At 34.4% G+C, this 27,558-nt stretch overlaps 1 protein-coding gene and 1 non-coding gene across 2 annotated transcripts in view; one reads left to right on the plus strand and one right to left on the minus strand.

The window, feature by feature from the left end:
* PRR16 (proline rich 16) overlaps positions 1–27,558 on the plus strand; it is a 382,721-nt gene that overhangs the window by 300,660 nt on the left and 54,503 nt on the right. The gene's annotated exons all lie outside the window — the stretch shown is intronic.
* LOC115934712 (U4 spliceosomal RNA) lies at positions 748–888 on the minus strand. Its single transcript, XR_004070477.1, has one exon. It is a non-coding gene; the product is annotated as a U4 spliceosomal RNA (small nuclear RNA).

Genomic DNA, 27,558 nt, shown 5'->3' on the forward strand with positions numbered 1-27,558 from the left:
TTCAATATATTGATTTCCTGTCTTTTGGATGTATAACCACCAGTGAGATTGCTGGATCATGTGGTAGTTCTATTTTTAGTTTTTTGAGGCTTCTCTATACTATTTTTCATGGTGGCTGTACTAATTTATGTTCCTACCAACAGTGTATGAGCTTTCCCCTTTTTCTGTATCCTTGCCAGCATTTGTTATTTTCTGTCTTTTTGATAAAAGCCATTTTGACTTGGATGAAATGGTATATTTTTATCATGTGAATTTCCCTGATGACTTTGCATTTCTCTGATGATTAGTGATGTTTAGCATCATAGCTCCAGTGGTACAATCGGCTGGTGCATAGTACATACAAGGCTTTTTAAAAAATTTATCATTTTAGTGGGAGGAAAGGGGAGGATCTCAAAGTTGTTGTTGGTTACTGAAAATCCCATAGGCTCTAGGTACTCTTCCCAAAGTATCCAGTGGAAAAAACATAGTCATTATGGGGGCATGTGACCAGCAGGAAAGTTTATAGACCTTCTAAAAGGATTAAAATTAGAAATATTTTTAAAAATTTTAGCCAGCTTATCTGAACTACCACATGCATGGTAGCTCACTGATCTCACTCCAAGCTGCACTCTAGTGTGTTAGTATTACAGATGTCTCTATAGAACTTACTGCTGCTGTATTAGTTTTCTATTGCTGCTGTAACAAGTATGACAAGATTAGTGGCTCAAAAAGACACAAATTTATTATTATTATTTTTAAAATTCAGTTCCACAGTGATTGTTAAAAATTGCCAAAGTCGAATATCAGACTTCAAGTCATCATGGTGAGATATTGAGAAAAGTTTTCAGTTAGCAAGAATCATACCTTGGATAAACCTCAGTGGGTGTAATACTGCCTCTTTGTGAAGTTTGTATTATCTTATAATTCTTATACCCAGAAGTCTGAAATGGGTTTCACTGGACTAAAATCAAAGAGTTAGTAGGGCTCTGGTCCTTTGTGGAGAATCCACTCCTTTTTTTTTCCCCCCTCAGCTTCTAATGGCAGCCTGCAGTCCTTGGCCCATGGTCTGTTCCTCCATTTTCAAAGCCAGCAAAAGACTGGTTAAGTCTTTCTCACATTGCATCACTCTGACTCTGGGTCTTCTGCCTTCCTCTTCAACATTTAAAATTCTCTTGTTATATTGGTCTCACTGGATAATGCAGAAAAATTTTTTCCCATCTCAAGGTTAGTAGATTAGCAACTTTTATTTCATCTGCAATTTTAATTCCCCTTTGCCATATAACAGCATATTCATGGAGTATGGGGATTAGAATGTGGGCATCTTTGGAGAGCCATCATTGTGCCTAACACAACTACAATTATTTAATTTATAATTTACTTGATTTTTTCTGTTTTCTCCCACCAGAATATAGACTTAGTGTAGAGTAGTAATCATGTCTGTCTCTTTCCTTTTCTGGTGATTAACTATTGGTTGGATGAAGACTGAATAAAGGAATGAAAACAATATGAGGTATCTAATGTGATGTTTGCCATGATTTTAGCTTGCCAAATTAATACTACTACCCCAAGCTGATTAAGTTAAGAACTATTTGAGATTTACCTAAACATTCAGCAGAAGGATATTAATCAGTATGTCACTTTATTACTCATAAAACTTAGATATGCAATCTGGGCCATATAGTCCTATAGATACATCTCTCTTGGATTGGACACACTTGGCCACCAAGTCTGAAGCTGCCTGAAGCTGTGCTGTACAAAGTCCTGCTTTTATTATAGAGGCAAGCCTTGTAGTGCATAAGAGATAGTCCGTGAGATAGTCTATGATCTGCAAAGCGGAGGGGGCTAAGCCAAGAATGACCTTCTTTTCTTCCAAATTCACCAATCAGATAACTTACACTTCTCTTTACAGGGAGGGATACGGGATTTACAGAGGGAGGCCAGGAATGTGTCTCTATGGAGCCCCTCCCAGGGACATTTGAAGTGAGAGAAAAGGCAATTTCCTCTCCCATTTCCACACCCAGAAAATTCTGTGTCTAAGTTATTATGTTAGCCTTAATTTGACCACCTGTGTGTCATATTTTTCCTCTTATTGACAAGTTTCTGACTGTATGTTTTTAGTGCTCTGTATGTCACTAATGACTGGGCTAAATTCAGACTTTTTTTTATCATGTAAGTTTGAGGTATACAACATGATGTTTTGGTATACGTATACATAGTGAAATGCTTACTACGTGTAAGCAATTTTACATATCCATCACCTTCTATAGTTACCTCCTTTGTGCATGGTAAGAGAACTTAAAATCTACTCTTTAGCAAATTTTCAATATATAATACACAATACACAATATGCAATAATACAATACTATTAACTATGGTTTTCCTATTGTACATTAGATCTCTAGACTTACTTATTCTACATAAATGCAAGTTTGTACCCTTTGACCTACATCTATACATTTCTTTCCCACTGTTGTTCTGTTTCTATGTATTTGACTTTTTCTCTTCTTTCTTTCATTTTATTTTTTAGATTCCACATATGAGTAAGACTATGCACAGCAAAGGAAGTAATCAACAAAATGAAAGGGAACCCTACAGATTGGGAAAAATATATGTGAACTATATACCTGATAAGGGTGTATAAATATATGTGTAATATTCAAAATATATAACAAACACAATTCAATAGTAAAAGAAAAAAAATCCAATTTTAAAATGGGAAAAGGATCTGAATTAACATTTTTCCGAAGAAGACATACAAATGACAAACAGATATATGAAAAGGTGTTCAACATCACTAATCATCACTAATAATTAGGGAAATATAAATCAAAACCACAATGAGTTATCATTTATACTTGTTAGCTAGCTATTATCAAAAAGTCAATTGATGATAAGTGTTGGCAAGAGTGTTGAGAAAAGGGAACTTTGCACACTGTTGATAGGAATGTAAATTGGTACAGCCATTATTGGAGACAATATAGAGGTTTCTATAAAAGTTAAAAATAGAACGGCCATATGACCTAGCATATACGTATATGACCAAAGGAAATAAAATTAGTAACTTGAAGAGATATCTGCACTCCTGTCTTCATTGCACCATTATTCACAATAGCCAAAATGTGAAAACAACCTGGGCTCATGGACAGACGAATGGATAAAATAATTGTGAGGCACAACACAAACACACACATACACACGCACAGATATTATTTAACCTTAAAAAAGAAGAAAATACTGCCATTTGTGACAACATGGATGAACTTGGAGGACATAATTCTAAGTAAAATAAGCCAGACATAGAAATAAAAATACTGCATAATTTCACTTACGTGTAAAATCTATTTTCAGACTCTTGTAACCTAGGTACATAAATGTAGCATAGTATATCTATAATCTGTGCATATTCAAGGCTCTTAACTTTCCTTTCATGGGCTAGGAAAAGAACATCCTGACCAATCCAGATATGTTTTCAGGTACACAGAAGAATTATTTTTTCTTAATAAGAAATAGTAAATATAAAGTGATAACATTGTTTTCTTGATCTTTATAATTCTCCATTTTAAAAAATAGTAAAATCCATATTATATGTGGGAAATAGAAATTGAAAATCAGAAAATTTGTGAAGTTTTGATTTTAAAACTTGTGTGATTAAACCATTCATATTGTGGACAAATAATCTGAGTCCGAAAGGCAGTAAGTAGCTTGCCCAAGTTTCCATAGCTCCACAGTGACCCAGAGCTAGAACCAGGGCCTTTCCCTCAGTAGTTTTCCCTCCTTTTCTGTTTGTTTCATAGTACATCTTTTTATATGATAATTTTAAGATTAATAATTGTTAAGATTAATAGTATATGACTACTATAACAATTTGAGCATTTAAATATGTAATAGTACAATCAATAAATAAGAATATATTTAGAGTGCCATGAAAGCATGTGAATGCACTTTAACTTTCATAAGCAATCTTTTTCCAAGTGGTTCTCCTGTATCAAAAACCAGGTTTATATTTGAAAACTGTTCCCTGTTCAAAGTTTTGATACATTTCCGAGACCCATGAAAATTCCTAGTGTTCCTAGATTTATATACTTGATATTTTATAATCAGAAAACAATTATAAGGAAAAATTCTGTAATGTAATGTCTTTTTTTTTAGGAAAACAATTTCTTCTTTGTGCTTGATATATTTATAATATGATATTAAATCACAATATTAAGTTGACTAAAAGAAATTGCCAAAATGGCAAGTGTGATTGTTATAGTTGATAATTAATATTGAGCAATTTATTAGAATATTTATTAAAATCAAATATAGAACATAACATAAAATGTATAATCTGAACTAATTTAATATTCTGATAAAGAAGGTATTGTGATCAAAATCACCTTTTGCCAAAATTGACTTGGAGTGGGAGGTATAGAAATTTATTGGTTGCCTGTGTATGACTCCTATAAGTGACAACTCTGTTTAAATTTTGAACTCTGAAATGGAAATCAAAACCACAATGAGATACCATCTTGCACCAGTCAGAATGGTGATTATTAAAAAGTCAAGAACAATAGATGCTGGTGAGGTTGTGGAGAAATAGGGACATTTTTACACTGTTGGTGAGAATATTAATTAGTTCAACCATTGTGGAAGACAGTATGGTGATTCCTCAAGGATCTAGAACCAGAAAATGCTATTTGATCCAGCAATTCCATTACTGCGTATATACCCAAAGGAATATAAATCATTCTACTATAAAGACACATGCACACATATGTTTACTGCAGCACTATTTACAATAGGAAAGACATGGAACCAACTCAAATGCCCATCAATGATAGACTGGATAAAGAAAATGTGGCACATATACACCACGGAATACTATCCAGCATAAAAAGGAATAAGATCATGTACTCTGCAGGGACATAGATGAAGCTGGAAGCCGCCATCCTTAGCAAACTAACACAGGAACAGAAAACCAAACACTACATGTTCTCACTCATAAGTGGGAGTTGAAAAATGAGAACACATGGACACAGGGAGGAGAACAACACACACCAGGGCCTGTTGGTGGTGGGGGGTGCGGGGAGGGAACTTAGAGGACAGGTCAATAGGTGCAGCAAACCACGATGGCACACGTATATCTATGTAACAAACCTGCACATTCTGCACATGTATCCCAGAACTTAAAAAAAAAAAAAAAAAAGTCGTAGCCATAGCCAAGGTCATCTAGATTTTCTCTTTTGTTATCATCTCCTCTGTTAGGAGTCTATAGTTTTCTGTTTTACACTTAGATCTGTGTTCTATAAAACTTTATTTACAGACAGTATAAAAAATAAATTTTGAACTCTGAATGCTGAGTCTAAAATTAATTATTGGACTTTATTATGAGTTGCACAAAGCACTGTGGAAAAGTCCATGGAAGCTTTTATGATTTCAGTGCTTCACATTTGTAGCCCTTACTACTCAATGAAAACTATATAAACACACGCATACTATTTATGGCTTAATTGGGTATTAAGTAAGCTATAACTAAATGCTTCACAGGTGCATTCAAAAGTCAAACTTGAATGAAAATATTTTTAATGATAATTCTTCATATGTATTACTATGATCTCTATTGAGGACTATTGTGTGTTAACAAACTCCTTATCAATTCTATCTGCAATTTCACTTCTGAATTTCATTTCGTAATTCAAATACCAAATTATTTTGCCCTATCATAGCCTGATTATCATGTTAAAACAAAGCAAGTAAAAGCAGTGGTGGGATGTATGAAAATCAAAATAAATTAAACTGGTATTTTTTCTTTTGTTATTTTTTATGTTTGAACATCTCAGGAGATACACTATATTTGGAAGTTTGTTGCTGTTCTCCTTCCCAACATCTTCTCAGATGAAGAGTAAATAGAAAGAATACAGGGAGACATTTATCAAGGCTTGCTGCTTTGCTCACATAGGCCTTCTCTCTATAGAGTAGACGTTGAAGCACCCACTCCCCTTTTGCTCGCTGTGCACTAGAAAAATCTCTCTCCTTCATGGAATTCTGAACATCAAACTAGGATTTAGGCTTTAGCAGTGGCGAGGATTAGTTCAGCCTCCAATATGTCTCATCTGCATTCATATCACAAATCTAAACAGCAGCAACAACAACAACAAATCAGGAGAGCCTAGAAAAAAGCATCTCCAGAAATTCTCCAACATGAGGAAATGTTCTCACTAAATCATTTTCTCCCACAACTTTGCTACAGTTACTCAACATGTATTTATTGGGGTCTTTCTTTGTCAAACCCTTTTCCAAATCTGCCACCCTCCTTGACTTTATGAGCAGCAGAGATCTGTCTTCCTGCCTATGTGACTGATTTTCTCAGGTAGCAGCCCTGATTTCCTCTTGTTCTTTGAATCAAGTGAATTCCACCTCTTTTGTTTTTAACTCTTCTCATTTTGCCAAGGAAATATATTTCCACTATCTACTCCATAAACCAGCATCAGATATTTGTGGAGCATTAGCACTTTATCACCCTTTTACATGTTTTTCTTCTTTCCTACCCCAGCTGTTTCAGCAACTGTATCACCAGCCCTAGCCCTTTAAAGACAAAATTGCGTTTTAATCTGCCTGGTACCACCAGTGGCTGGCATAGTTCCTGAAATGGATGCAAGACTTAACACATGGTCCTCGGGGCTGGACATGGTGGCTCACGCCTGTATTCCCAGAACTTTGGGAGGCTGAGTCGGCAGATCACCTGAGGTCAGGAGTTCGAGACCAGCCTGGCCAACATGGAGAAACCCCATCTCTTCTAAAAATACAAAAATATGGGTGTGGTGGCGGGCGCCTATAATCCCAGCTACTCAGGAGGCTAAAGCAGGAGAATCGCTCAAGTCTGGGAGGCGGAGATTGCAGTGAGCTGAGATTGCATCACTGCACTCCAACCTGGGCAACAGAGCAAGACTCCATCTCAAAAAAAACAAAACAAAATAAAACAAAAATCATGGTCCTTGAATGAATGAGTAGAATGCAGGAGTGAGTGAATGAATCATTATTCCTTAGCATTTAGTCTATACCAGGCAATGTGCTGGTACAGGTGAGGAAGATGGACGTGGCCCATATACTCAGTGAATTTACAATCTAACAATTTTTTGTGACCTTGTCACCCATAGTTTGACAAGTATTTTGATGTTAAGTTGTTTTATTATAATGCTGTGATGAACAGATTACTAAAAAGTGTTTTTCTACACTAATAATTTGGAATACATTTTCAGTTATAGATTAATGGATGAAAAAGTACAAACACTTTAAGGTTTAACTATTTACTAGCTCCTCCACTTTTCATGTATTAATAAAATAAGGATTTCTAACTAGTGGCAGATTCTTGTATATGTCTTTAGCCAGAGGAAAAAAATAATTCTGAAGGGAAATTTTATAGTTGCATATATTTTAGTTCTGATCTAGTCATTGTTTCTGATTTTTTCTAGTTATCCTTGATTATTTATTTTTGAAACCTTCTAAAGAAACTCATGAATAACCTGATGAAAATGATGATTTGATTAATAATCTCATGCAGAAGATATTTGCGTAGAAATCACAAAGCTACTTCTTACACCCATGTATTTTCAATTTTCTACTTATCCACTGGCTGAAAACAAAATGACAATGCTGTCTGTCACATATGCAGTCCTTTTCTTCTTGCCTGGTAATAATCTAGAAAGATGATGGCATTTGACTTAAAAGGAAAAAGGCCTGATCTGAGCATTGTGCTATATTTTCTTTGTGAAGAATTTGATGTAATATCCTCCCTCATCTGCGGCTCTCTGTGACTCTGTGCTCTTTATAAATCAGTGTTTGAAAATAAACCACACAGTCTAGAATGAAGAGACTGTTAATTAAATTTGAATGTCAGAACAAAAACTTTATAAACAACTATTGAGGTTTTATCTTTTAATATCCGAATCTAAATAGAAATACTTAGTGAGGTTTGCTTTATACATTTAACTGAGCCTTGCATTCAGTACTAAATATTTAAAGTAGCAGCAATTTAATATTCTGCTTTTTTCCCTCCTCAATCTAAAAATTTATTGTTAATAAGACAAAAGATAAATGCCTTGTGGATTCAACCCATCATCTTTATAATGCCCTACACTTGTTAGAACATTATTGGAAGTTCATATTGAGAGTGGAGGAGTTTCAAAAATATCATAATGTGCCTCACTAATGCATAAGATAATATTTCCACAAAATTTTCCCATCTAATGTTCACATCATGCAGTGAAACCTAGAGTTTAATATTCATTTACCATTTCTGTGGCCCTACTTAATTAAGTGGAAAAAATCTATGTCATATAGGACACCTCTGACTTCACGTATCAGAAAACACCAATATACTGGCTTAAACATAGAGAAAATTAATTATCCTTTATACCAAGAAGACACACAACTCTGGGAACGGTGGTTCAGGAGCAAATAATATAGGCAAGAAACCTATCTTTTTAATCTTTATTTTCTCTGGCAAACTCCCTTGACAATTGCTAAGTCATTGCCCCTGTTATAGATATCTCATGCAGACTCCAAAGTCTCCAAAGGAGCAGTAGTCAATTCTTTCTTGTGTGTGTTTTTTAAGGCTTATTAAATATTTTTCAGAAGCCACCCAGCAGGCTTCCCTTATATTCTAATTGGCCAACATTGTGTCTACCACCTATACCTAAAGTTGTTAGAAATAGAAGGGAACTATAATACGTAGTTACAATCCATGGTTTCCCCTGGTCCAGGAAAGCCATCACTCATCCATGGATTACATAGTGCATGGGGGTGAACCTAGAATATAATCAGGACTCTCCTACCAATGAGTTATGAGGGTTCAGCTTTAGGTAGGCAGGCAAGTATTACCTCAACAATTAAACTAGATTCTGTCCCTAAAATATTTTACAGTGTAGTGTGGGGAACTAATGAAACAATAAAAGATTGTAACCATTACCACAATGCATACCACTAATAGAAGTGTATAGGGAAAGCTACTGGGGCTCTCACTGAAGAAGGAGCATGTAATTTTAGATTAAGGGGAGCAGTCAGAGATAGTACAGCTGAGGAGAAGATTAGAGGACAGATATTATTTCTACCTGATATAAATGAATGCAGTTTGGGCAATATGTCATAATTTTCTTCAGTGCATTAAGTTTTGACAAAATTGTGTAAGGTATCTTAAAGATTTTTGTTATTGCTTCAGTTACAAGTAAAATATCATTGTTATATACTTTCCTTGGGATATATATTTACAAGTAAGATGAAATATAAATCTTCATTATATTGTTAGACTTTATTTTTTCAGACCTAGTGAGTTTGATTGACCAGAGTGATAATGACAATAATGATAGATAATCATAGTGTTACAGATAGATGTGATGGCATTTTTGGTTTGATTGTGTGTAATGTCAGATAAATTGTAGAAAATATTTTACTCTAAGGTTTGTATTGGTATACTAAACATCATTAAAGTATTACACAATAAATTAACTTCATCAAGGTAATTTTCAATTATACTGTCACATAAATAGAAAACAGGTTGTCTTTTTCAATTTTTCTGTTATAATTGCAAAAGGACAGAGAGATATGAGATTCTGGACTTATTGCTGATGGGAAGATTTTTATGCTCATTAAATCCATTTTTGAATAGTACGATGATTTGCGACATATTGCATAACAACCAAAGAAGCCAGTTGTCTGATGAAATGCATATGTCCAATTCTAGGTAAAACTAGAAAAATAGCATGGCAGCTCTAAGAGAAAAACTTTAATTTAAATTTTCTATTTGTAGAAATGTTCAAATAAAATAATGACACAGATATTATGACCCTTGTCTTTGGCACATCTTAGACTCAGTTAAGTTTGTTTTTAAAAAATTATTTTATCTGGATCTCACATAGGAATTTATGTTAGGTGAGAATGACATGTGTTATATCTAATTGATTTGAAATCCCAGAAAATTGTATAACATTTATCTAAAATAAAATATTTACCAAACTTGTTCTTAATTTGGAAGAAGTCATGGCACATACTGCCCCCAAATTAAAGAATCTTCTATAAACCCCTGCACATACTGGAAGGTTTTATCAGTTACTTAGGCCCAAAGTAGAGCACACATTTATTGTATAGTCTATATTATTTTACTGATATTTCATTTTGTCAACTGGTGGCAAGAGTGAAGTAATTATTCATAGCCATAAGAATAATAGTCTTGCCTCCTCTCTCCTGACTTGCTAAATGGGACCTCAGTCTCTGTGAATGTGGCACACCAAACTCAGGATTCAGCATGTTCTCTACCTTTATGTCCCTACTTATTTCACCTTTTCTTCCTTCCTTTTTCATTTTCATCATTCTTCTTTTCGAATTTTTATTCTGCCATTTTTCCACCAAAATTAAGGTTTATTAAATTTCCTTTTGACCCATTACCATCTTCTTCATCTTTTCCAAGTGAAAATATATGCATCTTTCTTCTAAATATAAAAAAGTGAAGTCCTCCCAACCCTCTCACATGCTTTAATTCTTGAAACATCAGAGAATATTAGTTCTCACCCCAAGACACATCAGAATTGTTCTAACATTCACATAACTGGTCTCAATATCTGCCAATTTTTTTCTGGCTTTATCAATTTATAGTATAGTTATTTTCAGGTGGATAGTTGAAATCCACTCTCATTTCTCTTTCCTACTTTTTGATGAGGAGATTATAAAACTTGAAATTTGGAAAATAAATATGTTTCCTGAATAGTTGATTCAAAATAACAGAAAATTCTGCATTATGCACAATTTTATTATATTTGTATGTGTGTTCTATATTTAAGGCAAATGTTTTCTCAAAGTGTGTCTTGAACAGTTTTATGATGGATTTATATTTTTCCCATTTCATAGTTTTACTTAAATGAACTGTAAGTGTCCTTTTTGGGGTAAAAAGATGGAATATTCAAATACCCTATCCTTCAGATTTCATCAGTATGAAAAAGGATTCTCTCATATTTCAGAGAACTATGGTAATCTTTCAATGGTAATTAATACATTATCTCATTCCATCATTTCATCATTTATCTCACCATTTACTGGAAAAGGTTATATTGATGACCATCATCATATGGAAACTTTTAAACATCATAATTTCTTGTCCAAATTACACATGTAAGTGTATGCTCCATAAATAGTTGTTGAATAAAATGTATGGAATTCACTTATTCATTCATCCATTTATTAAATAAGACTTTATTCAGTGACTATTATTTACTACAGATTTTTCTAAGAACATAGAGATGTATCAGTGAACGAAACAGAGATTCCTGCTCTTGTTGAAGCTTATCTTAGGGGGAAACATAATCAATTACATAATAAACATTAAATAATTACATTATAAGGCATGTTGTAAGGTGATAAATTCCATAGAAAAATATGTATAGATCAAGGTGAGATGATCTAGAATGACAGGTTAGGAAGAAGGGGCATATAATTTGCAATTTCAAATAGCGGTATCATGTTTGACCTAAGTGAGGAGATAGTATTTTCAAGCTAGAACTTGGCAGCAGATGAGAGACTAAGCCATACAATTATATGCATTATGAACTTTGGAGTCAGAGAGAAAAGCAAATGTGGAATCCCTAAAGAGGCAACACCCTTGAGTGAGAAAGAACAGGGAGGTCAGTGTGCCAAATTGTTGTGAGCAAGTAGTGGAAGAAAGCCATGTTTTATGGGACTTTCAAAGCCATTGTAAAGTTTCTGGGTTTTATAGAGAAAACTAATGTGAACTGCCTTACATTTTAAAATTATTGTTCTTGCTTCCATGTTGAGAATATACTATAAAGAGGAAGAGTTCAAGATGGAACAGCAGTTAAGTGGCTATTATAGTAATTCAGACAAAAAAACTGGTGCTTGCACCAGATAGCCCCATTGGAAGTTATAAAATCTATAAAATACTAATAATATTATTTTTTATTATTATTATACTTGGATACATATGGGATACATGTGCAGAACATGCAGGTTTGTTACAAGGTATACACGTGCTTTGCTGCACCCATTAAGCTGTCATCTACATTAGGTATTTCTCCTAATGCTATCCTTCCCCTAGCCCCCTACCTGCCAACAGGCCCTGGTTTGTGATGTTCCCCACCCTGTTTCCATGTGTTCTCATTGTTCGACTCCCACTTATGAGTGAGAGAATGTGGTTTGGTTTTCTGTTCCTGTGTTAGTTTGCTGAGAATGATGGTTTCAGGCTTCATCCATGTCCCTGCAAAGGATATGAACTCATCCTCTTTTATGGCTGCATAGTATTCCATCTGTTAGTATTCTTATAGAGCCAAGATTTCCTAGGTGTGAGAGAAAAAGAAAAGACTCTGATACTATCGTTCTGTATATCTCAGGGTTAAGCATTCTCTTTAAGAACAATACAGGAATCTAAATGTGGGGTAAGCTCCTGGCAAGATATATTATGTTAAACTTTAATAAATTATAGGATTTATAGAGTCAACAGCCACAGTAACTGTGGTTCACATTTATTGAATGTATAGTAAGGTCCAGGTTTTGTAGAAAATGCTCTTACACACATTATATCTTTGAGTGATTTACAATATCTGAGGGTTCTAGTATTTTTCTATCTCAAGCCAATGGAAAATCCCAATGTAAAAAAATATGAAATCACTAAAATTCTGGTAAAAGAACTAATGAACAGTCCTGATATCTCAATTACCTTGGAAGCTCAAATTTTCACTAACCTGAGCAGTGTATCAAGATGGTGAAGATTATGAACTCTAGAGCAGACTGTTTCATTACCATAGTTGTCTCTACCACATACTGCTGTGAGAACTTGAGTAAGTTACTTAATCGTTCTTTCTCTAAGCTTTTGTTATCTGTAAATTATGGATAGCAATAGCACCTGGAGTTGTGGGAATTTTCTTTCTCTGCAGATCTGTAGATATACAGACAGACATATTATACATTATATATAATATATATATATATTCTTAAAGTATCTAACTCTATATTTACATCTATACTCTCCATATATTTTAAGAATTATATATATAATCTATAAACTTTTACTAAGTTTTACTGATGTTTTAACAAATATTAAAATTGTTTAATGCAGTCATATCAAAGTAAAAAATTGGATACAATTTAATATTCTATATAAATCATATTTTGAATTGTCACATTCGCTTTTGCAGCAATACCATCATTGTAGTTCATTCTATAAGAATTTTATAGAATTATATCTAAGGATACGTGATCTAAAGTAATTTGTAATTATTAACAAAATGGTTGATTTTACATAGGACTAAGAAGAATTGATTACATGATAGTGGCTAGCATTATGCTTCATACCTGGTATGTATTTGGTACTCAATTTATATGTTTATTTTCTGAGTAACCTCATTGCAATTTCAATTGTGCTTTTATAAAACGTAAAACCACATTCATTTCTATGCATCTTATCAGTAATTTCAGCATGGAAAAAAGAAAATTCTTATGCTGTCTATGAGAAATAGTTTTCCTAAGTAAATTAATAATTTAAAAAAGCATAATTACAAAAATTTAATGACTTTAACCATATAATTAGCATACAAGCAATGTGCTGATGTCAAATAACATTTTATATATTCAGTAAAGCAAATGTGCTGGTACTTGTATTTGACAATACAAGTCATTTATATTAATATTTGTGCCAGACAGAAATAAGACTCTTGATTTTCACAAAGCCTGAACTTCACACTGTTTATAAATTACTCAAGCATTTATTGCAATTACTCCAGACTAGTAAATTTCCTGTGCTTTTGAATTGCCTGACATTCCAGGCCATGTACTTCTTGTTCATTTATTTTGTCCCTATGCATTACATATTTATTTAGTTAGGACTTTTTCTTGGTATTATGTTATTATTTGTAAATATTCAAAATACTTTATCTTCCAAAGTGGAATTATTTGAGGCTATTAATTTTATTTTATTCTTAAGGTTTTGCATTAATATGAAGTGGTTTTTAATTTTATGATTATCAAATAAGAAAATGAAAAAATACAGACAATTATGGAATTAAAAAAAACACAAAACTACCCATAATCTTAAAAAGTGGGTGACCTCTGTTTGCAATATTTTCTTCCAGTCTTTGAATATGTTTTTCAGGGTTGACATCCTAAGCATATGGCTTTCTCAAACTTTTATTAGCTTTTCCAACTGGCTATTAATTGCAAATTAACTTTAGACACTCTTTCTTAGGTTCTCTTCCCTGCAAATTTACTTTCTCCTAAAACCCTACTGGGAATTGCATGAAATTTATTAATTAATTTGGGAATAATTAACTTATTTTCACTATATTTAGTCTTCCCACAGAATTGTGATTAAGAATGCAGGACCTGCAGCCACAGACCAAGCGTTCAAATTCTAACTCTAGCACTTGCTGTGCATATAATGATTAATAAGTTGCTTCTCCTCTCTCTATTTTAGATTCCTCATCTGTAAACTGGGGATGAGGATTGCGTCTATTCCTAAGGGTTGCTGAGAAAATTAAATGTGTTTATTCAGATAAGCACTTAGAATAGTGCCTGGAACATTGTGAATTCGCAATAAATATTAGCTACTGTTTTTACATGATTTTATATTATGATTTTCAGAGACTGATTAAATCACTCATTACATTTATGTTCATATAGATTCCATGAATCATGATAATTTTTTGTTTTGCCTGTTTAACTCTTTGACATTCTTCAGACCTAAACTTACCTGTCACAATGTCACTCCTTCAGGGGACCTTTCAGATATCTCCCCTACCCGCACATCTATTATGCTCTTTTAATATCCTGGACATTCCTAGCACAACATCTCAGTGCATAATTAAATTTCCATGTAACTCATTTATTGCTTCATCAAATACATAGGAAGAGTCTACCACATACCAGGCATTCTTCTAAGCTTTAATGACTAATAAACTGAGTTCAAGCCTTAATGGTATCTGTATTCTGGTGGAGGACACATGAAAATTAAAAAATATATATAGTATAATTTCAGTAGCAATAAATATTTTGAAGACAAACTTTTGAAACATGACAGGTGAACCTGTCATCCTTTTATCTTGAAAAAGGTTATTAGAAGATAATTGAAAAGATAACTGAATAAAATAAGAGAACAAGACATGGTGCTATCTGGAGGAAGAGTATTTCCACCAAAGGCAGCATTGTATAAAGGTGCTGAAGTGAGAGCCAACTGGGCCTTTTGGCCAGTTATGAGGCTTGGAGGCTGAAGCAGAGTGATGAACTAGGAGTAGTTAAGAGTTATGTCATGACAAGATCAGGACTATATGATTAACTTAAGTCTCATATTCAGGACTCTGAACTCCTTGTAGTTGTAAATTTGATGTTGTTGTGTTTTTTTTTTTTCCATATTCAAGACTTAACCCAGAATCTGACACACAGTGCATCTTCAGTTAAATAGGCCAGGTGTAGTGGCTCACGTTTGTAATCCCAGTGCTTTGCGAGTCCAAGCAGGAGGAACACTTAAGGCCAGGAGTTTGAGACCAGGCTGGGCAACATAGTAAGACCTCCATCTTTGCACAAAATTAAAACACACACACACACACACTCACACACGTCAGGCATGGTGTCATGTGCCTTTAACCCTAGATGCTTGGAAAACTGAGGCAGAAGGATTGCTTGAGCCCAGGATTTTTAAGTTAAAGTGAGCTATAATCATACTACTGCATTCCAGCCTGAGTGACAGAGGAAAAATATTCTTACTGTGGAATTTTCAGGCTGTAGTTCTCAACTGTTTATACACCTTTCCCTACTGTAATGTGATAGCCTTGAGTGCAGAAATTATCTTACTCTTCTGAGTGCTTAGGGTCCTAAAAAATAAAATACTGGGTAAAATTGATTTTCAATAAATTTTTCTTAAATGAATGAATGAATGAGTGAATGAATACTATAGTGAGAAGGCAGAAGAACCCCTGCCATCTAAGGAAGGAAATTAATAGATTCCACTTGCAGCATATTATTAATCCATCCTCTTTGAGACTCCAGAGCTGTGGGTGACGTAGTCATGTCAATGTTTTGGAAAGGTCTTGGGAAAGAGGGGAGATTATTATGCTAAACACATGCCTTGTACTTGGCACTAAGGTTGTTCATTTTATGCCATTAAAAGTATTTTTTACACAGTTCAGTACTGAATATAGTGAATAAGAATTCCATAGACTGCATGTGATTTTGGTAGTTGCTGATAATGCTTTACATTGAAAATATAAGGAAAGTTGGGATGTAAATAGTTCTTTTCCACTAAACAAAGAAAAGGCAGAGCAAAGATTATATCCTTTGGATTCAAACAGTAGTAGTAATTATCTGTGGATGTCAAGAAATCACAATTGCCCTTTTCCTCTGTAAGCCTTCTGTGGCAGTGCAGCTGGGGGTAAACATTAAGACTGACAGTTTAAAGGTCATCCAGGGAGGGAATATGGAGACAGTAACGTCTGCACAACTTTCCTCGATACCCCATAGTATTTTGGTTTTTTTAAAATACAGATATTTAAGAATCATATATTAACAAATTTCAAACTGTTCTCTTCTGGCTCCTGACAAACAGAAATGGCATGCAGATGGGAAAAGGCAGCTGTCGTCATCATAACTTACTATTTTGATTCTTACAAATTTTAATGTTTCTTAGTTTAGTATGTTTAATAGCTCATGGTTTAATATGATTTGATAGTTAATAATGCCTTGAACAAAATAGACAACAAAGGAGTACTTGCTTTTGGTTTTACTCATTTGGAATGTAGGATAATTGACTGGTCATATCTATTGCCTCTTCTGACTGACATGTCCACTCTTGATGGTGAGAAAACATTCAGGGTCAACTTCTCATAGAAATGGGCTGAATTCAGGGCTGTATATACTTAGAAGGCCTGTTTGAGTATCTCCATGGCAAACTGCCTTGTTCTTCTACCCGCCTATGTAGTAGCATTGTTACTATAGTTTAGAAGAGTAGCAAAATGTTTTTCTTGTTTTCTACATTTGTCTTCTAAAATATTTATTCATATTAAATGGATCAGCTGCTCATCAACCCACTGAAATCTCCTTTCAGCCCCAGAACATCACTGAAGCTTTCTTTCAAGCCAATGGCATCCAGTTAATCACCAGTTGATCATCCACTGAATGATCAACTTTCTGTCCCGAAATTTTCTCCTTCCTTGATTTCTAAGACTTCACCCACTGGTATTTTTTTTTACTTTTTTCTCTTTTTTGTGTCTCAAGTTTTGTTTTTTCTTTATGCCAAGTATATCTGCTGCTCCAAGATTCTGTACTTGTCTCCCTTTGCCTTACATGTTGCATACTTTTCTGGGATAATCCTTTCTGGTTTTATGGCTTCAAGTCCACTTACAAGCTGAGGACTCCCCAGTTGGTGTCTTCCGAAGAATCTGCTCTTCCAAGTTTCTAATCTGTATGGCCACCTGCCTAATCTGTATGTTCACATAACTCCATTTGGGTATCCTGAAGGCAATGTGAACCCAATGTGTCTAAGACAGAATTCAGGCTCCTCCCCACAAACCTGTGCTGTTCTTTTCTTTGCAACCTTTCACCGACATCACCCAGCAGACACCCATTTTAGAAAGCCAGGAGAATATTGTTTAAACACTTGGAAAAATTTCTTTATCTGTGAAAGGAGAATAATATTTGTCTTGAAGAATTACTTTGCAGATATGCAATGAATTTAACAAACAATGTGGTTTTGAAACTCTTTATTGTTGCCTGTGTAATGTATACAATTAAGACTGTAGATATTTATGTTAAATATCTAACATATTTTGATATATTCTAACATAGATATCTTAGATATCTAAATATCTAACATATTCATGTTAAAATATGAAAATATAGAAAATAAGAAAGTTTACTAGTAGAGCTTCCTATAAGTTCATTTTTTAAATCATTAAGAAAACTTTTAAATACATAAAATGCTTGAACATTCTTACAGATTAGACAAATGTGCTAATAATAGAAGAAACCCTGAATGTAATCTAAATATTCAAAAATAGGATTAAGTTATGTATAGAATATCTATTCAACAATATATTAGGCAGCTATTGAAAGTAGGGGCAGTGTTTGTGATATAATATCACATGAAAAAATTATTATATAGAATTACATATATTGTTGATTAAATTATACATAAAGTAAATTTCAAAATACAGCTTGTAAGTATCTGTGGAAGCTGAGATTAATTTTTTAAATAGTATTTACTGTAATTTGTTTTTATAATTTAGAAAACAAAATCAAATTGCTGAAGCAAGAGTTTCTGATCTCAAAAAAATCCCAAATAATTATAAGCATTAAGACATACTACAATAGTTTGATATAGTGACAGTAAAAAGTTTATTTTTTCAAAAATAACCTTTTTTTTTTTTTACACAGGATCCTGGAAGGATGTTTCATATTAAACATGAGACACAAAGACAACAAATTGTTTTTTCTCTGTTTTCTATTAAGGAGAGAATTCTTAAAGTTATTAAATTTTGATGACATAATTATGAAGTGATGTTAAGGGTATTTTCTCCATTGATGGCAATTATACCTGTCCAGATCATACTAAATTCCCACATGGTATCCTTATTTTAGCAATGAATATAAGGGGGTGATTTGGAATCAAATATGAACTTGAGCTTTCTAGTTTTGTTTTCTCTTGGGAATTTATGTTGGTATTTTCAAGAAGAGAATTTATTCAGACTCTACAGGGAAATGCTTTATCTGTCTGTCAAGCTGGATGGCGTGCTTTTCTGCATCTGGGCAGGAGTAACCTGCAGTCCAGGCACTCAAGTGCCTAATTTTTGGCATTGTTTACTCTACTTATTCTTATAGCAGCCACATATTACTTTGAAATCATATGTCGGTGATTATGTTTGAAGCCTGCATCTATTATTTGAGAATCTTACTGCAAGGCTATATGCATTTTCAAAGTAAATAAATGAAGATTTAATTTGGTGCTTATATAGCACAGAATGCCTTAAATACCATTTGTTCAGTATATCATTTATGCTTTTCCCTACCTTCCCTAAGCCATTTTATTCTAACAGATGCTGCAGGAGACTGTTCCTTCCTTCTGCTGAAACCAGTGGGGTTCGGATAGCATATTTTTGCAGATTCACTGCTCATGATTAAATCCTTTGAATTCTAAAGTGTTATATTGTAAAACTTCCTCTAAGCTTCACAGAATTTAGTAGAATCCATCTAGGCAGGACAAATGTGAACATGTGAATTGACTTAAGGAAGGACTCAATATTTTTTTTATAGCTAAACAAAGCCAGTAGTATCATAAACATGGATGGTTTCTAAATTGGAGATTTCCAGATTTGTATTCAGATTCATGCTCTCCAGCTGTGTGGCCATAGGTAAATTCGTGTCTCTCTGAGCCCATGTCTTCTTATCTACTAAAGTGGCAGAACAATACTTATTTCTTAACATAATTTTGAGAGTTAAAATGAAGAGTTGTATGAAAACATCTAGCCTTGTGATTGACAACTAAAAGATGCTCACTAATACATTTTTGGGTGTCTATTATGCGGCCAACATGGCGCTAATAAATGATGATTGAGCAGTCCTTCATTTACTAGGGTTTGAGTATTTGTTTGCTTATTGTCTATTTCTCTTCCGCTGGATTATAAGCTCCATGAAAGCAAGAATTTTATTTATTTTGTTTACGCATGGATGTTTGACTAAATAAATGAATGAGTGAAATATCCTCCCATATAAGTCTTAAAACTGGATAGTATATCCAAATGATATTGAGTGGAGAGTCTTAGAAAGTTCCTCACAAAGTGAAAACATGAGCGAAGACAGGGAATGTCAAACAGCATGGTTCCTGGGGAAACTGCCATTGGTTTGATCTTGCTGGGCTGTGAAGGCTAAGATGGGGAAAAGCTGTACGTCACGGAGGGCTTTGCATGCCATATCAAGAAGTTAACTTTTTCTGTGGTCAAGTGGCTTTCAATCTTTGCTATGTGGGTCCGGATAGGCTCCTCACAGTGCCTCAAAAATGCCAAGGAAATGGAGAGATAGCCATATAGACAGGGCTTTATTCTACAACTCCCATTTCTCTCCCCTAATCCCAGTATGAGACGTCAACCAGAAATGTTATTTTCTTTATGCATTTAAATACTACTTTTTGAGCTTTTTTGTATGCTTCATTTTAGAAATCATTGTACTGCTTTATGGATAGATAGAAAAATAGCTTTTTAGCAGTGACAATGGAGTATTTGGTGTAGCAGAATGGTATGAAGATTTTATACTTTAGATATATAATATTAGCAGCTCTCTACAGGATGAATTCTCAGGCTTTTAAGGTAAGCAAAATAATTAATCATGGTACAACCAGGGTGGAAAACAGAGACACACATGGATTTTAGTGTGAAGATGTGCAATCAATTTAGGTCCTTCCTGTTATTGCACAACTTGTGGAATATCCAGAAATAGGTGTCCAACTAAAAGTTAGCTAGATAAATATGATGATTGGGGAAATTTCTGAGCTGAATACATAGATTTGGGTGTCATTTGCATAGTGGTCAAATTATAAGAGTTGATAAAAATTAACCAGTGAAGGTTCATGAAGAGGAGCAGTGGACCAAGGATGGATTCTTAGGAATAACTGGCTCTTCAGAGACCAAATTGCTGGATAAGGAGTCCAGCAAGGAGATGAAGCAATGGTAAGCAGTGTAAAAAAGAAAACTGAGATAGTTTGATTAACTAACTTGAGGTAATAGGATAGTTTGGAAGCCATGAGCATGTTGAGTTTAAAAGGAATAAGTGAAGGTATGAAATATAAGATGCCTATTGAACTGATCAAATATAGAGTCAAAATTATGCTTCATGCATATGGAAAACAAAATTGTTATTTACCCAGAGATGATCTTTCTAGCACTACCACATCATGTATGTTTAAATTATCACAATGCTCAGCTGAGAATCTTTTGCTCTTTGTATTGCCTCTGGACTCAATTATCTTTACTTAGTCTAAAAACTGTTCATATGGCCATTAGAGTTAATTGTTTTGTCATCTATGAATGTTGAGGAGTATGATTAAAGCATAAATTATATACCAGAACAGGATTGTCTTAAATATGAGCCCTTTAATCACATGTTTAAAATATGGCATTTAGGTTTCCCATTTGTGAGAAAATTGAGGTATAAGTTATACTTTGTATGTCAACAGATCTCAGAATCTAACAAGTTGTGTGCATGAATCTGTTAGAATATTTCCCTGGAAAAAATAGAGATATATGTGGACAGTAGATATTTGTATTCAAAAATCTATAGTAAACTAAAATATGTAATTCTGGAATAGAGGGAACAAGAATGGGAATTAGAAATCTTCATAGTTCTTCACATGCTCTTAAACTATAGGAGAAGCCTTGCATATAATGATTGGGAGCTTCAATTCCAATAAAATTTGGGGATTGCTGTTGTCACAGTGGTGTGCTAGATCTGGCTTGTACCACCTCATAGAAAGCAATTGTATACACCTTTTCTCAAGTCCACATTCAGTGATATTATGTTGGTAACTGCAATCAGGCATGGTGGAAATATTAACACCATGGAACTCATAAAAAAACTACAGATGAAGGCTTGTTTCCACCCTTGAAAAGCTAGTTGTTAAAATTTACCAGCACGTCATTGGATTTGCACTACTGACAGAAAAGACAGAAAATGCAAGGGGCATTTATCTGCTCCTTTAGTAGAACTCTTTTTTGTGCCCTAGAACATTAAAATATAATTGCATAAAGTGTTGTATGCACTCTTAATTTTCACATCAAGACAGGGCTGGCAATGACAGTGCCTTATACACTAAATAGGACTGATTCTGTTTGAATGCTCACTCATTTAGAACATTGCATCAAATTAATATGAACAGGTTCATAATCAATAATGCCAATAAAAAGTGCTCTGTGTACTAGCCAAAGAGACACACTGGTGATAACTATGTAGAAGATTCCCTGGTGAAAAGGACCTGAACATAGCTGGCAAGACAGACTGGTGCTGGTAGACCTAGGGGGCTACAAATGGGTCTTGACAGGAATAGACACTGACCCTGGACTGGGCTTTGCTTTCCTAGTAGGAGATGCAAGTGCTCAGAGTACTATAGGAAAACCAAAACAAAAGACATTGCACAGATTTGGATGGCCAATCATCATTTCTTTAGACCAAGAGACACACTGTACAGCTCATAGTGTTCAGCAGTGCACATAGAGATATCCTCCTCAGAGTAATAGTTTGGTAAGAATTATAATGAACAATTAATTTATCAGTTGTCTGAAAGAGGAAAAAATTACAACATGTAGGGCTGGCTTACACATCTTCATGAGTATGTTCATGCTTAACGTGAGTAGGAGTAAAGGAATGTCCCCACTAGACTTTTCCTCCATTTTTTTGGTTGATCTGAAGACGAGGGAGTGGGTATGGATGCTGGTGCGGCTATATAATTCTTGCCAAGGGAGCAGTACCCTGATATATTGATTATACTATTTTTTCTTTCTTCCCACTATCACTTGATTTTTTTCCCTACCTGATGCAGTGGTCCTAGGATCAAGGCTGCAACTGCAAGTGTTGGAAGCATATGTAATTCCTAAGCAGAAACTGTAACTATGTTTTTAAAACTCATTCCAAAATTCCCAAGGGCCTGATGGGGATAGGTTGCGCCTTTACCCCATCTGGCAAAATTGGAGCTAAGAATGAATGCATATATACTGCCTGATAGTAAAGATGGCCCACTAGGTCAGTACCTATGTAACCTTACCCCATATGAAAGGGAGTGGACCAAGGAGGAGGTACTGGTAGGCTAGTATTTCTGTTTGCAATCTAGACCAGTACAGTGGCAGATTCTAATGTCCCTTCCAAAGGTGAAAATTTTGGGTATAAATGGAAGAAAAAGGAATGAATAAATGAGTTTTAATTAGGGAAAATCAGATATTATAAAAACACCTCACAAGAGGCTCAGAGTAAGAGATGACATGTCTGTTAGCTCAATTATACCAGATGCATGAAAGGGTAAAGCTATATGTTTGTTGAGACAACTTTTGCTGTTGGAACCTGACAAAATGGAATGGAAGGCTGCAAACCTGAGTGGCCTCACCCAACATACAATGTGATGATGCAGTGGACTATTTATTAATATGACTGAAGTATTCTAGTATTCTAATAATGTGGTGGTATCTTTGGAGTTGTATATCCATTTGTTTTTTCTTTTTTGAGACAGTCTTGTTCTGTCACCCAGGCTGGAGTGTAGTGGCTCAATTATAGCTCACTGCAGCTTGAACTCCTGGGCTCAAGCTCAAGTGATCCTCCCAACTCAGCCTCCTGAGTTGCTGGAACTACAGGAGTGTGCCGTCATGCCCATTAACTTTAAAATTTTTTAAAGAGATGGGGTCTCACTATGGTGCCCAGGCTGGCCTTGAACTCCTGGCCTCAAGAAATCCTCCCACTTTAACATCTCAAATTGTGTATTCTTTTGTTGTAAGGAATCTGGGTTTAAAAAAGATGGTAGACTGTAATATTATAAAATATATATTTGGTTTTTGACCCCATTTCCCAGTGTATAAGTCCCCAAATCCCTATTTGTGCAAAATTTCTACCTGTATTGCAGAAAATTATTTAAATTACTCATTCAGTAGCTCAAGAAGTTGTATAATCATGAACGGCATTAGACCTACGCTCCGCTCTCTCAGTAACGTTGTTATGCAACTGGGAAGCGGCTGGAGTTTTCAAACTGTAATTAATACAGAACCTTTAGAATCCAGCCTGATTACCTAGCCTTTCCACAGTTTTAATGAATTGATTAAAATAGTTTCTAATAATTTTTGTAATTTTTTATCAATTGTTTTCTTTCATTTTGAGTGTTTACAATGTATCCCTTGGTTTGAACAGACAAACAAACAAAAAAGATTAAGGAGCCCTTTACCAAGTAAAATGTTTTTACTATACTTTCAATGCATTAAAACATACTTAAAAGTTACATTTATTTTATTTCAGTCTGTGTTATCCCTTACTTATGGTGATGTGTGTACATTTGTGTAGGCAGAAAAAAAAATCTACTTATTCATTAATACAACTGTGTGACTGATTTTTTTTTTGCCCTTATTTTTAAATGTGTTACATCTGTAATCTTCAACTGAAAGGAGTGGCACACAGGGGATGTAAGCCCTAGGATTCATTGCACATGTGTTCATTCCTCTCTTGCTTGGAGCCTGAAGCGGGAGGGCTCCTGGCATGGGCCTGCCTGGCCAGAGTATTGGCTCTGGTGACCATTTGGGCTTCCCAGAGAAAAGCCGCATAAGGGGAAGTAGTTGAAGAACAAAAACAGGAGTGAGGAGGGAAGAGGGAGCAGGATGCTGGGGCTCATTTTTCACACTCCTCTCTGTGTGTGTGTGTGTGTGTGTGTATGTGTGTGTGTAAGTGCATGTTTATTCGTTACAGTTTTTCTCATTTATAATATGTTCTTTTCACTAGGAAGGAAAGCCCTTGAGCCTGATAATTGTCATTACATCTTGAACTTAGTCAAAAAATGTTATTTAGTTTTTATTTTGCAGCAGCTGTTGCTAAACATGAAAGACAGTAAGAATGCTAACCCGGCTGGGATTTTATTTTTTTGAAAATTCTTATACCAGTACCTAGTAAACATTGGTTGATGTCCTCTGATTAGAAAACGAAATGCTTTTTACTTTTTTTCTGACTTTATTCCTTTATTAAAAGGCAAAGTTGTATATACTGCAGCACCTAGCATATTTCTGCTAGTAGAACTGTAGTCCTTTTATTTGTATTTGTGCCTGTTACTATTAATATGAAATATTTATCTTACCAAGTTTAAAACAATGTTATAGAGATTTTCGCTAGTTTGAGATAGCATATTGAATATCTGTTCAAATCAAGAATACTTTGTTGGACATAAAAAATGAAACAATGCTTACATTCAGCTTGACAAGTATTTGTTGGATGAATGAATAAAATTTAGACACATTTTTCTTTCAAACTTCAGTTTCACAATAGATCTCCAGAATCTTTTTCACTTTGGGAAGCTGAAACTATGGCCATTGAATACCAGGTTCCCATTTCATCATTACCCTAGCTTATGATAACACCATTCTACTTTCTGTTTCTATGAATTTAACTTTCTTAAATACCACATAAATGGAAGCATACGTATTTGTCTTTTGTGATTGGCTTATTTTGCTTAGCAAGAGGTCCTCAAAGTTCATTCATGTTGTACCACTTGACAGAATTACCTTCTTTTTTAAAGGCAAAATGCTGTCCCATTATATGTATATACCAGAGTTTGCTTATCCATTGATCTGTAGGCGGACATGTGTGTTGCTTCCACCACTTGGCTATTGTGAGTACTGCTGCAAAGGCTGTGGGTATGCAAAAATGTCATCAAGATTCTGCTTTCAATACTTTTGGATATACATTCAAAAGTGGGGATATATATATATCAACAGTGGCTGCATTATTTTACAATCCTACCAACAGTGTACAAGTGGTGTAGTTTCTTCACATCCTTACCCATATTTGTTATTTTCTGGAATTTTTTAAATAGTGGACATCCTGGTGGGTATAAGTGAGAGCTTATGTGGTTTTGATTTCCTTTTCTTTAATGATTAGTGATCATGAGCATCTTTTCACATGCTTGTTGGCCATTTGCCTATCTTTGGAGAAATGACTATTCAAGTCCTTTGCCCAGTTTTTTACTCATATTTTTGTTGTTGTTGTTGTTGTTGTTATTGTTGAGTTATAGTTCTTTGTATATTCTGGATTTTTATATATTCTTTATATATCCCTTATCAGACATATGATTTACAAAAATTTCCTCCTATTCTGTAGGTTGATTTTTTTTACTGTTATTGCTATGCAGAAGCTTTTAAACTTTATATAGTCCCACTTGTGTATTTTTGCTTTCATTGCCTGTGTTTTTGTGTTATTCAAAAATCATTGCCAAATACAATGTCATAAAGCTTTTCTCCTATGTTTGCTTCTAGGAATTCTCTAGTTTTAGGCCTTATAATTTTTTAAATCAATTGTGAATTATTTTGTGTACACCATGGAAGGTAAGGATCCAATTTTTTTCTTTTGGATGTGGATACTCAATTTTCTCTGGAGAAATTATTGAGGAGGCTATTCTTTCCTCATTGCATAGGCTTGACACCCTTGTCAAAGATCATTTGACCACACACGCAAGGTTTTAATTATGGGCTGTTGATTCTACTGCATTGGCATATATGCCTGTCTTTATGCCAGTACCACAATGTTTTCTCGACTAAAAATTTGTACTATGTTTAGAAAGAAGGAAGCGTGAGACCTCTAACTTTGCTTTTCTTTTTAATTTTTTTATACGACAAAGTCTGTCACCCAGGTTGGAGTGCAGTGGTGCAATCTCGGCTCACTGCAACCTCTGTCTCCCGGGTTCAAGCGATTCTCCTGACTCAGCCTCCTGAGTAGCTGAAATTATAGGCATGCAGTACCATGCCCAGCTACTTTTTGTATTTTTAGTATAGAAAGAGTTTCACCATGTTGGCCAGGCTGGTCTTGAACTCCTGACCTCAAGTGACCCGCCCTCCTTGGCCTCCCAAAGTGTAAAGCCTTTTTTTTTTTTTTTTTGGACTATTTGGGGTCCCTGGAGATTTTATATGAATTTTTAGAATTTTTTTCTATTTCTGCAAAAACTGTCATTGGGATTTTGATGGATTACATTGAATGTATAGATCACTTTGAGTAGTATGTATTTTAACAATATTAAGTCTTTCAATCATCTCATGAACATTGGATGTCTTTCCGTTTATGTGTGTCTTCTTTAATTTCCTTCAGCAATGTTTTATAGTTTTTGGTGCATAAGTCTTTTGTCTCATTAGTTCAGTTTATTCATACTTTATCCTTTTTTGTTCTATTGTAAATAGTATTGCTTTCCTAATTTCCATTTGGTGTTGATCATTATCAGTGAACAGAAACAACTCATTTTTGTGTGTTGACTTTGTGTACTATAACTTTGCTAAAGTCTGTTATTAGTTCTAACAATGTATTTGTGTGTGTGTGAGAGAGATCTTTAGAGTGTTCTACACAGAAGATCATGTCATTTATGAAGAGAAATGATTTATGCAGAAAAATGATTTTATTTCTTCCTTTACAATTTGGATTCCTTTTACTTTTTTTTCTTTGCCTAACTGCTCTGGCTAAGACTTCCAGTACTATGCTGAATAAAAGTGGTAAGAGTGGACATCCTTGCTTTCGTCCTGACTGATTGGGAGAAACTTTCAGTCTTTCACCATTGAGTATGGTGTTAGCTGTGGCTTTTACATATATGGCTTTAGTGGGTTGAAGTAGATTCCTCCTATTCCTAGTTTGTTGAGTGTTTTTTTTTTTTTTTTTTTTTTTTTATGAAAGGGTGTCAAATTTTGTCACTTTTTTTTTTGCTTCAATTGAGATAATTATGTGAGTTTTGTCCTTTATTCTGTTAATGTGGTGTGTTACCTTGATTGATTTTTATATGGTGAGCCATACTTGTATTCCAGGAATAAATACTATTTGATCGTAGTGTATAATCCTTTTAATGTGTTG

The sequence above is a fragment of the Gorilla gorilla genome, chromosome 4 (assembly GCF_029281585.2).
Source record: "Gorilla gorilla gorilla isolate KB3781 chromosome 4, NHGRI_mGorGor1-v2.1_pri, whole genome shotgun sequence".
NCBI lineage: Eukaryota > Metazoa > Chordata > Mammalia > Primates > Hominidae > Gorilla > Gorilla gorilla.